This window comes from Phaseolus vulgaris, chromosome 2, assembly GCF_051622355.1.
Source record: "Phaseolus vulgaris cultivar YP4 chromosome 2, ASM5162235v1, whole genome shotgun sequence".
NCBI classification, from domain to species: Eukaryota; Viridiplantae; Streptophyta; class Magnoliopsida; order Fabales; family Fabaceae; genus Phaseolus; species Phaseolus vulgaris.
The window spans coordinates 2846036-2858294 of record NC_143499.1 but is presented as its reverse complement, the minus strand read 5'-3'; the positions used below and the strand labels follow the sequence as shown (position 1 = coordinate 2858294).

The window sequence follows — 12259 nt, the reverse complement described above, 5'->3', positions numbered from 1 at the left end:
TCTTTCTTGGTACTTCTAGGATGTCAATTTTTTTTTATCGGTAATAAGTAATTAAATTAAATCAGCTCATTTAAGGGTGGTTCAACTCTCATACAGAGAATAAAAGATAAAAGTTCATTTTCATCTTCGTATCTAAAATTCACAAATTAATCCTCTACTTCCTTTCCAACACTAATAAACTGAAGAATAGAACAACGCACTAGCATTAAATCGAGTACATACATACCAAGGATCCAATACATAACTCACTGACGGTATCTTTGAGTTGATCAAGATCAAACCTTGACCTATGTCAGAGAAAATACTTTAGAATGATCAACCACTCCTCCTTTAAACAAACAATTATTCATGTGTCTCCAAATCTTACTGACCAAAGCTATCCAAATATTACCTATAGTAAGATTAACTGAATTAAGTGCATCCAAAATCTTGAAACGGTCAAAATGTGATACGGAAACAATAAGATCAACCGAATTCATTCCTAACCAATCATAACATAGGTTCCAAATTAGCCAAACAACCCTGCAACCGAAGAATAAATAATTTGTTGACTCCTCTGATATGCCATATCATATTATTTGAAGAATATAATCAAATCTTGGTCAAGTTGTTTTTCGTGTAATGTAGTCTAAGTAATTAAAATTCTGTGAAGATCAATGGAATTAGCAGGCTTCTTAACATAACATAGAGAGGATTACATAGTTCATTCGTCATGACTAATTATTAGTCTCAAAAATAATAAACTGAAAATGAAATAGACACAGCAAGAATGCAACGGAATGAGTAAACAAATTTTAGTCAAAGAAAATACATATATTCCAGGGCTTGCTTTTACGTACATATCAAAATACACATTGACAACAAGAAATCTTTTCAAACACACTATCAAATTCTATATATACTAAGGAGTAATACTTTTTTATGAACAACAAAAAATGTATTGAATAAAAAAACATTAGAGTGTTTTCTTGGACAAAAGAGAAAAAAACAAATGATGATTACAAAAACACAGTTGTGCAGGAACATCCATATGTTAAGATCTCAATCCACTAAACCCAACCGAATCTGCAACAAAGTGATAGATACTACACTCAAACAGCTTTAAAACAGAAACAATTCAGCAAGCCAGAGAAACACACAGCAAAAAACAGTTTATATATTCTACCTTGGTATTCCTTATCAGTCTCCCTAATCAGCCCTGTTGTTTTCAGATTTAGTTAAGATAAGCAAGGTGAGAAATTTCAGAAAAAAACTCGGCGTGCTTATATATATATTTTTTATTATATATCATTATTTATCAACAGTATCACTACAATCTTAAAAAACTGATTTAACGTAGGGAAAGCCAAGATTGCATATATATCAAGCCATATTTCCCAAAGTGAAAGAGTGATAAATAAATAAAATGACTCTATGTAATTGTAGATAAATTAAATAATATAAATAAATAAAATAAATCAATATATATCTGGAAATAAATTTAATAATATAAATAAATAAAGTAGATTAGCGTGTGATTAAGGATAAATTAAATAAATAAATTGAATGAGGCTAGATATTAGTTTTTGAAAGATAAATTTATATAAACTCAAATAAATAAATAAAATGATAAATGTTTCGTTTTACTTAGCTTAGTTATTGCAAGGCATGATGTTACACGTCCAACTCTTATAAAGATATTCAATCTTTTGTTATATATTATTTAAAAAAAAATATATTAGTTTCTTAAGATTCTATCCGTAATTGCAAATTTAGCCTTTTGTTGTAGCTTGGAAGAAAGGAGTTTATATTATTTTATTTTGTCATATATAATGGATATTGTTATGATAAGATGGCATGTGTATCTCATTACAAGAATTAATAAACAAGAATCTATATTAAAAATAGCATAGATTTAGCGTTCCATACAAGATGGACACTTAAATACTAAAAATTAATATTTGTGTATCGTAATTATTATTGTAGACTCAACCCTCTCTAAAAAAAACAAAAGTCTAGGTTAGGTTCTCGCTTATTAAAAGATAAAAACGAGACCAAAACCTATCTAACTTTAACTTAGTGAGGGTCAAACCCTAGCTAAAGATAATGAGAAAACTTCTTGGAAAAGGATTATAAGCCTTAACTTACTCTAACCTAGAGAAGGCTAAGTTCTACCTAGCCTCAATATAAAAGTAATGGTGAGGGTCAAACCTTGCTCGATTAAACACGAAAAGGTCAAGAGAGGGTTTAGCCCTCGCTAAGCCCACGCATAGTGTAGGAGTAAAAATTTGTTGCTTCTCTTTAGAATCCTGAAATCACGTCCATCCCCGACTGAACTACATGCATCAAAATTAAATTCTAAGTTATATATCTTCTGGACCACCACTTAACATCAAGTAAAGAGCCAAGATCACATAATGAAAAACTATTTTAACTAACAAACTATTCCAAACTATTTAACTTCAAAATAAATAAATAAATTAACTAATCAACATTTCCAAACTATTACAATGTATAATTAACCAAAACGTTGAGTCTATATGAAAAAAATGTTCCTCCAACCTCTCAACTGGACATTTTAACACATAAAAACAATCAGTAACAAACAAATTCAATAGTTCACCATACCAAAAAGAAAAGTACATATTCAATAATTTCTCACAAGAAACTTTAACCTCAACTGGATCCTTAACTAAGCAACTTCAAATGGGATCTCAACCAACTTTGCATCAAAACATCTAGAAAATGAACAAACTTTAACACAAACAAAATGAAAAAACAAAAACAAAAACTAAAATGGAATCACAATGAAAATAAAAAGCTAAAAACGAAACCAAAAACGAAAATAAAAACCTCAAATGGACTACTTAAGGTTAAGTTCCACCCTTCCAAACTTGGTCTTCGAAGCTAAGTCTTCCAATCAATGCACGAAAGATGCCAGCCACTAGCCACAGAAAAATGAGAGGGAGAGGGACAACAAAAATGAGAGGAAGAATGTGAGGGACAACGAAAATATGAAAGTGATTTAAGGATTTCTAATGAAGGTAAAGTAAAGTGATTTTGATGTGAAGGCACACCTGCCATGGAGAGAAGTATGTAAGTGGAATTAAGTCTGTAAAGTAGCAAGAACCAAGCCCTGTAAAGTAGCAAGAACCAAGCCCTGACTCTCACCAACCTTTTGAGACAATGTAGCCCAAGCTCAACCCACATAAGTAGTGAGAGACAAACCCTAGCATCCTTTTGAGACTATCTAGTCCACACACGAGTAGTGAGGGCTAAGCCCTAGCTACCACCAATCTTTTGAGACGATCTAGCTCACACTCAGCCTTAGAAAATTCAATTAGCGAAGGCCAAGTCCTAACTACCACTAACCCTTTAGATCGTCCATGCTCAGCCCTAGCAAAAGTACACATGTAGTGATGGTCAGACCCCATCTCCTCCATATATCAACTATGTGTCGGTCTTATCCTTACTTACACTTCTAGAAAATCATTAAATATAAACAAATTTTTGAGACAACAAATAATTAGTTACTATATTGATTAAATTAGAGATTATTTTATAGATTAAAAAATTAATGGTATCTAAAGTGGTTTTTAAATTTATAAATTAGTTTCTAAATTGATATGTAATTGGTTAATTGGTATCTAATTACTTACCAATTTTAGAATCTAAAGTAGTTAGTAGCTAATTAGATACCGATTTATAAACTAATTTATAAATTTTATTAATAATAGAAATTATTTTAGATATTAATAATTTTTTTAATCTCTAAAATAATATCTAATTTAGTTAATATAGTCACTAATTATTTTTTAGTTTCTAAAATGAATTTATATTTAATAATTTTCTTATAAGTTTTATCTTAATGTGCACTTAGAGAGGTTATAACCGAGTTTAACAACATCTAATCTTCTGCCAACGCTCCCTTTTGATGTCTAATTCACATTATTCTTGTAGTTTTCCCACTCTTTTTTATTTCTTATGTTGAATAAAACAAAACGCTAATATGGATACATGTTTCCTTTCTCATAGTATATAGACTTCTTGATATTATTTCATAATGACACAATGTTTAGAAAGTAAAAGAGTGGTTATATGCATACAATTACAAATAATATATAACTTTCTATAGTATATCACCTATCATTGTTATGTCTCTCTCTTTATCTCTATAGGTGTTAAATAGTCTATTTTTCTAAAGCATAAAACATATATGACACACTTTTGATAAACATGGACACATCAAGAAGCATGCACGCAAGGATCATAAACAATGAGGGATCAAACACAAATCATTTTTCCTTCCAATGGCCATTCCGAAGCGTTCAATGGTGTCTATACTCTCAGGTGTCATGCTATTTGGGAGTTCCCAGTTGAAATGATAAAGTAATCGAGCCAGTGGAAGCATAATACTGGCTAAACCAAACGAGATGCCTGGGCATATTCTCCTTCCTGCCCCAAATGGCAGATACTCGAAGTTATTCCCTTTGAAATCAATAGAACTTCCCTCAAACCTTTCTGGGACAAACTTCTCTGCATCACTCCAGTATTTGGGATCCCTACAAATTGCCCATACGTTTATCATTACTTTAGTTTTGACAGGTATTTCATATCCATCGATGATGGTTCGTTCAGAGCATTCTCTAGGGATCAATAGAGGAGTAGGTGGGTGTAGCCTCAGTGTCTCTTTGACCACCAACTTCAAATAAGGAAGTTGCTCTAGATCCTTTTCATGAATTATCTCCTTCTCTCTTAAGGCTTCTCTTAACTCAGCTTGTGCTTTCTTCATCACTCTTGGACTTCGCATCATTTCTGTCATTGCCCACTCTATTGTTGATCCCGAAGTATCAATGCCACCAGCAAATATGTCCTAGCCAAGCAATATAATTTTTGGTAAAAATAACAAAAACTTGCACTATATAATAAAATTGTATAACTTTCTGACAAAACTAGTTGTTTAAGTACTTTCTCTCCTTTCTCCATTTGTTTTACTTGTTAGATTTATCATTTGCTGTCTCTTTCCTTTTGAATACTATATATATTTATACATGACTCGCCTCACCATTTTAGTTGGTTAAATGAGTTGACCAAAAGGACTCATTCCAATTCTTCAACTATAATCAAAACTTAATATATGACCAAACCATTCAATTTACTCCCACTCTAGATCAGACATATGCCAACTTTGTAAAACAAACCGAAGGCTATCATGGGAATGATGAAATAAAAACCAAACCCCACCTGATCAACTAGGTTCAAACTTAGTTTGCTGCAAAGAATAAAAAATATGTTTTTCTATAATTGAATATTGAATTGCCGAAGAAGAAACACATATCTAAATGAGATAAATTACTTAACTTCGTACTAATATACACGTATGCATTTTTTTTTCAAAAACAAATCACGGTTCGATACGTAACTTCGTAAGAAGAAGTAACTGTGGGAATGGTTTGAATTTTGGTATGGAAAAAAGCCATTGAAGGCACTTATTTCAACAAGTTAGAAAAAGGTGTCAAAAGTTTTTGTTACGCAAATGGTTGTTTGCATAATTTTGGAAGCACAGAAAAAACAAAGAGAGAACATGTATGCAAGGGAGATTTAAAAGACAAGTGTTTCTCTGCATTTACTAACCAATATCAAAGCTTTGACGTTCCTAGTCGTCATTTTGATGTCGAGAGCAGCGTCAGTTTGCTGGAAGGTGAGAAGAACATCAACAAGATCTTCGTCCTTTATTTGAACTCTCCCTTCTTTCGCTCTTCTTTGCTTTTCTTGATGCTCTCTGACAATACTTTCCAAGAACCTGTCAACCTGATTGAGCAACTTCTCTAATTTGGCCTTCTTCCCGGTTATGAAATGTATGGATTTCATTGAAGGGAACAAATCAGCAAGGTCAAATCCTCCAACCGAACCCATTACTTTCTTAATCAAAAGCATAAATTCAATATGGTCCTTTGATATGTTACCAAATGCTGCCCTGGAAACAGAAGTGCTTACCAATGAGAAAATTCTGCTACTAAGATTGATTGGTGAACCTGCTGATGTTCGAATGGAGTCTATAAACTTTTCCGTCTCGTCTTCTCTAATAAAAGAGAAAGACTGAACTCTCTTGGTACTTAAAAGTTCTGAGACAAATATTTTCCTCATTTGTCTCCAGTAATCACCATATGGAGCAAAAACAACATCTATTCCTCCGTAGGATAAAATTTGTCCAGAAATGAACTGGGGCCTCTGCAGAAAAGCAACATCATGTGTTTTGGTAATTTCCTTGACCATCTCCGGGGAGGACGCAACCACTGCAGAAATCTCACCAAGTTGGAGGTGCATGAGAGGTCCATATTCATGGGAAAGCTTTTGGAGAGCACGGTGTGGAAGAGAACCTGCTACTGCTAGTTGATGAAGGTTCCCTATGATGGGTAGCCTCTTTGGGCCTGGTGGAAGTTTGAGAGAGACATGAGATTTAAGCTTGTAATGTTTTACAAGCCAATTCAGTAGAAAGAATAGGGAGAAGGAAATAACCAAGATGTAGGTTTGAGCTTCCATGGCTTTGTAGAGTCAGCCCTGATGAAGTGTTTATGTTGTTTGCTGAGCGTTCCTCTATTTATAGAATCTTGGACAACAATCTATCTTTTTGTTTAATCTAAAATCCATAGATGGGACGTTGAATGAGTTTAATACTTAAATTGCAGTTGAAGTTACATAACTATTATGACTCTTTTTTTTTTAATTTTCTTTTTCTACACATTTTTTCTATTTAATATATTAAAAAATAAAATGTGTTGAATGCTTACTTTTAATATTGGTGGGTGAGAGGAAGAAATAGCAATAGAGAAAAATAAACTAGTTTATATTATGTTGATACTGGTCAAGACTTATGCAGCGTGAATGAAGAGAACATGTATTAGCTCAAGGTCAAATTACATTATGGTTAACATCTTCCTTTAAATTTATGATTGGATTATCACAGTAAGTTCATTTATTTTATTTCAAAATCTAGTGAATGAAGTGCCAGACAATGGCTTCGTGAGGATGTCTGCTAATTGGTAACGAGCACAAACATGAATAAGAGCAACCTACTTCTTCTAGACATAATCATCGACAAAATGTAGTTCTTGTAGACATAATCATGGACAAAATGTAGTTTCAGTTCAAAATGTTTGATTTGAGAATGCATAATAGGATTAATAATGAGAAGAACAACTCCCAAGTTATTTAAGAATTTTTTTGACAAATTAGTGAATATGTGAAGTTCATTTAGCAAAGAAGAAATCCATAATATTCCAGCAAGGATCACAGTAATACTTTGGTACTCAGTCTTTTATGTTGTTCCTAGACACCACTTTTTGTTTGTGCGAACTCTATGAAAAAATGTTGGATCCAAGATAAACACAATACCTAGTAGTAGATTTTCTATCATTAAAATCAATACCCCAATCAACATAGTAAAGCCTATGATGGAAGAGTTTGAGTTGCGTCTGATAACCAAATCATGATTATTTATACTAGCAAGATAACGTAGAATTCTCTTCTCCGATTTCTAGTGATGTTCACATGAGTTATGCATGAATTGGTAGACCTTGTTAACTGCATATGAAAGTTCTAGATGAGTAATGAGTATGTACTGAAGTGTACCTACCATAGATCTGTAAAAAGTGGTATCTTGGACAATGATAGACCCATCTTAGACGAAGGGAAGAGATCATAAGAGTAGCTTGAGTTTTCATGTTAGTATGCCTCAACAAATTATTGATATACTTTGTTTGAGATAGATGCAGATGACCACCAGTGAGTCCTAGATACTTTTATACCTAGAAAATAATGAAGACGTCCAAGATCTTTGAATGCAAACCTAAAGATTAAGGTGGATATGAGAGACATAACTGCTTCAGTAGAAGATCCAGTGATGATGATATCATCAATATATTGCAATAATAGGACAAACGACGATATGTTGCTCTTGGTGGACTAAAAACCAAGATTTTCATGAGTGATACCATGTTTTTTAAGCCATGATCTTGGAGCTTGTTTTAATTCATATATATCTTTGTTCAACTTACAAACAAGGTTAGGGTTATTCGACTCAAAACCTGGTGATTGTTGCATGTAGACTTCTTCCGTGAGATCACCATTCAAGAACACATTATTTACATCACTTTGATTAATAGGCCATTTAGAAGAAACACCATGCGATAGAACCACTCGAATTGTGTTAGGTTTGACCACATGACTATATGTTTTATCGTATTCAAACTCTTGAGTTTAATTGAATCTCTTAGCTACTAAACATATCGTGTGCCTTTGAAAAGTGGCATCAACATTAAACTTGTTTTTGAAAATCCACTTACAACTCACAACCTTAGCACCAGGAGGAAGGGAGGTAAGAGTCCATCTGTGTGTTTTCATCTTTCATGGCTTGAAATCATGATGAAGAAGACAACACAAATTTAAGAGACATAGGTTCATTATCATAAGAAACAATAACAGTATAAGTCCTAGATTAGTGCAAGTGAAATCAAATATAGGTTTATAGTTGTTGTCAGGAGAACTTATAGTGGTGTGATGGTTGAGGTAAGTGTAGTAGCAGGTAAAACATGTGAGTTAGTGGGTTGGTTATGCAAGCCAGTTAGCACAGGAGTATTGAAAGAAGAATTATCCATTTGAATGGAGTCCACATTAAACTTGTAATCATGTATAAAGTAAGATAATAATTCTTCATTAAAAATAACATGTTTGGAAACGTATGTTTTCCCAATAAGCGACAAGCAAATGTAACCTCTATTATTGAAACTATATCAAAGAAATTGGTAGCATGAAGAATGAAAATCAAGTGTGTTCTAGTTATAAGGACGTAAAAGCGGATAACAAGCACGACTAAATGGTTTAAACTTTGTATAATCAGGTTTAGAGTTGAATAACTTCTCATAAGGATTACTCTAATTAAGAACAAATGTAGGTAATCAACCTAGCTAAGATGTCAAGTAGATAGTGATGCCTAACATGAAAGTTATATATATATATATATATATATATATATATATATAAAGAACAAATGTAGGTAAAATGCTTATTATATGAACTACAATGATAAAAGCTTCAACCGAGAGCTTAATAAGGAGGGAAGTTGCAACAAGTAACGTGAGACTCATGTCAGTAATATGCCTATGTTTACATTCAATTGCACCATTTTATCCATGCGTATATGAGCAAGTTAACATGTGTTTAATTCCATATTCATTTAGGAATGGTTGTAAACAAAAGCTCTTTTATGTTATCAATTGATTTTTTGAAATTTTTTTGAAACATTTAAATATTGTGAAAGCCTGAGATTTGTTTTTGTAAAACATACATCTAGGTATATTTTGAGTAAGCATCAAAAAAGAATATGTAATATCGAGCACCATTGGAAGCAATTATAGGGGCAGATATCTATGTACAGTAATTGTAAGGATTGGGTGTATTCAATGGGGGAAGATTTGAATGGTAATTGATGGGATTTCCCAATCACACAAGCATCAAAAAAATGTTTATGACCAATGTATTGTATATTACATTGGTTTCTCTCTTAACAACATTATAATTATAATGACCTAGCCTGGCATGTCATAGTTACAAAGTATAGTTACAAAGTATATTTCTCAGTCTTAAATGAAGCATATTTTTTCTTCGAAAAGTAAACACCAAAAACATAACTTATTAAGATTTAATATCAATATGAAAACAAATAAAATTTAATCATGACTCAAATAGATAAACCAATCAAATACATTATATATGATGATGACAGAGCCTCCAGCAAAGGATCAACCACTAGGACATGGCCAGAAGAATTCAAGAAGAGTGAGACTCAGCTACTCCAAGCATATACATACTTTTATACATGTTTGAAGGACTCACCCCTTGAAACTTAACGAACCCGAAACGTTGCTTTCTTGAGTCGACTCTTTCAGGAATAAAAACATTTAATACCCTTCCCCACCTCTAAAACACTCTCCACAAATCCTTTTCCATAAACTCATTTGAAAAATTAGTGAAGAAAAACGACACACTCTCTATACCTCTAATGTAACTCTCACTCTCTATCAACGAAAATAGGGTGGTGAAATGTCTGAAACATTATCCCAAATCAGTAGTGACATAAGCAGTCAAATTATAAGGGTTTAAATAAAACAGAACAAATAATCCATGTCCAGGAGCTGTTTCAGGAATTTCAGCAAGTGATTCATGTAAGTCACAAATGTGTGGTTCCTCCATGTAAAAGATTCAAATTGTGAACAAGAAAATTAGTGTAGTGTCTTGCCAATACATCAATTATCCGATCATATATGTGAGTTGTGACTTTTAGACTTTCACTTTTGTTACTAAAATTAAAACAATAAAAAGACTTTTAAACTTAACTTTATCATATTCATGAAATTAGAAAGTGTGTTTTTATAAATTAGTTTAACGTTTCTTAATATTTACTAAAAAAATTATAAACACAAAATTTAATTATCATGTAAGTTAAAAAATGTATTTCATATTTTATATTTACTAAACATTGACAAACATAAATTTAAACATATCTTATTACATTCTTAAATAAAATAAAAATGTACTTCATATTTAGTATTTATAAAAAATAAGACATCAAATTTAAGCATAACCTATATAATATTTATGTAATTATAAAACGTGTTTCGTATTTTGGTTTCGTCGATATAGGTCATGACGATGTCATGCTAGGAGAACATTGCAAGTACATAAGTTTTTTTATCTGCAAGAAATAATAAATAAATATGAATCACTTAACGGATGACTCAACTTTTATACAAGAATTAAGAAGAAATAAGATAGGATCTCAGACACCAACCTATTACAAACTCCCAACAAAAACTACTAATTATTCTCTATCCCAAAACCAACCAAAGAAGTCTACATTCGGCAAAACTTAGGAAATATTAACACATCAAACACCGAAATACATAAAAATATAAACGAACTACCAAACACTATTCTCCAAAATTTTAGAGCTTTTTTTTAAAAATCCCTTCAAAAAAAGTACACCACCTTAGAAAATCATGAACACAACAAAAAATCATACAAATCATTTGAACGTCCCTTTTGCTCCTCCATGGAGTCTCTTTCTTCTAAAGTAAGAAACGGATGCTCCTATTGCATAATATCTCCTTACTCCAACCAAAGAGACAACCTACTTATAATCAATCTACAAAAAAACACAATTTCTTCCTTCCTAAAACAAGGAATCTGCAATACATACCAAAGTAAAGGAGGCAAAACTAATTAATAGCATTCGTACATGCCGTAGGTTCCAAACACCCATCAGAATAAGAAAACTCTGCATCTTGTTCTTTACTAGTAATCCAAGTCTAAACTTTTTTTTATGTCACCGCAAACACCTCTAAATTATCAACTCTCCCATTCTTAAAGACATACCTATTCCAATATTTCCAAATTTTATCTACAATTACAAGTATGTTAGATTTAAAAAATAATAAAGATGACAAAAAGAAAAAGAATTACATTCACTAAAAAAAGTATATTTTATAAATTTCAGTTTATCATTTTTAATAAATATTAAACATGAGGTACACTTTCAATTTTAAATTGGTTTTTTTCTAAAGAAATATGCTACTAGAGAAACATTAGACTATTCAAGTCTTCATGCTTTTTTATTCCTTTCATGTATCAGATTGTACGAAATCCTACCTTACACTAATACGAAGTCGTAAATAGATAAGGGGTTGAATATCTTCAAATTGATAACTTTAACCAAATGAATTTATATATTTTGTTACTTTTACTTTTACTTGCATAATGTTGAAATTTCACATTAATTAGAAAAAAATTATATAAATAAAGACATTCTTTTAAATTTTGTATGACTAAATTAAATTTAAATTTTACTATTTTAATATGGTATGAAAATCATAAAAAAATATTTTAATTTTTTAGAGTTATTATTCTGTTGTTATCAAGTTTTTCTTAAACTATTTATAAATATTCAATTTTACATTTGAAATGTTATTCTTCATATAAAATATACGTTAAAGATCTCATATTAATTAAAAAAATAAAATATATAAATAAAAACAAATTTTATCTTATTTAAACCTTATCTTATTTAAAAAAAATGAGTTAAATTATGTTTAAAATATAATAATTTAATACAAAAAAAATATTATAACAATTAAAACACAAATCTTGTTATTTAAAAGCTCTTGCTTTATATTTTTTTATATCGATATAAAAATAAATAAATAAATTGAAGTATGCATACCTT

The 12259-nt window shown here is 31.1% G+C and overlaps 1 pseudogene across 1 annotated transcript; it reads right to left on the bottom strand.

Moving 5' to 3' along the window:
- Positions 1–4087: 4087 nt before the first annotated feature.
- Positions 4088–6548, bottom strand: LOC137810175 (cytochrome P450 71D8-like; annotated as a pseudogene). The gene is made up of 2 exons (XR_016518349.1): positions 5614–6548; positions 4088–4852 (listed from the first exon to the last, which is right to left on the bottom strand). The product of XR_016518349.1 is annotated as a cytochrome P450 71D8-like (transcript).
- Positions 6549–12259: the final 5711 nt, after the last annotated feature.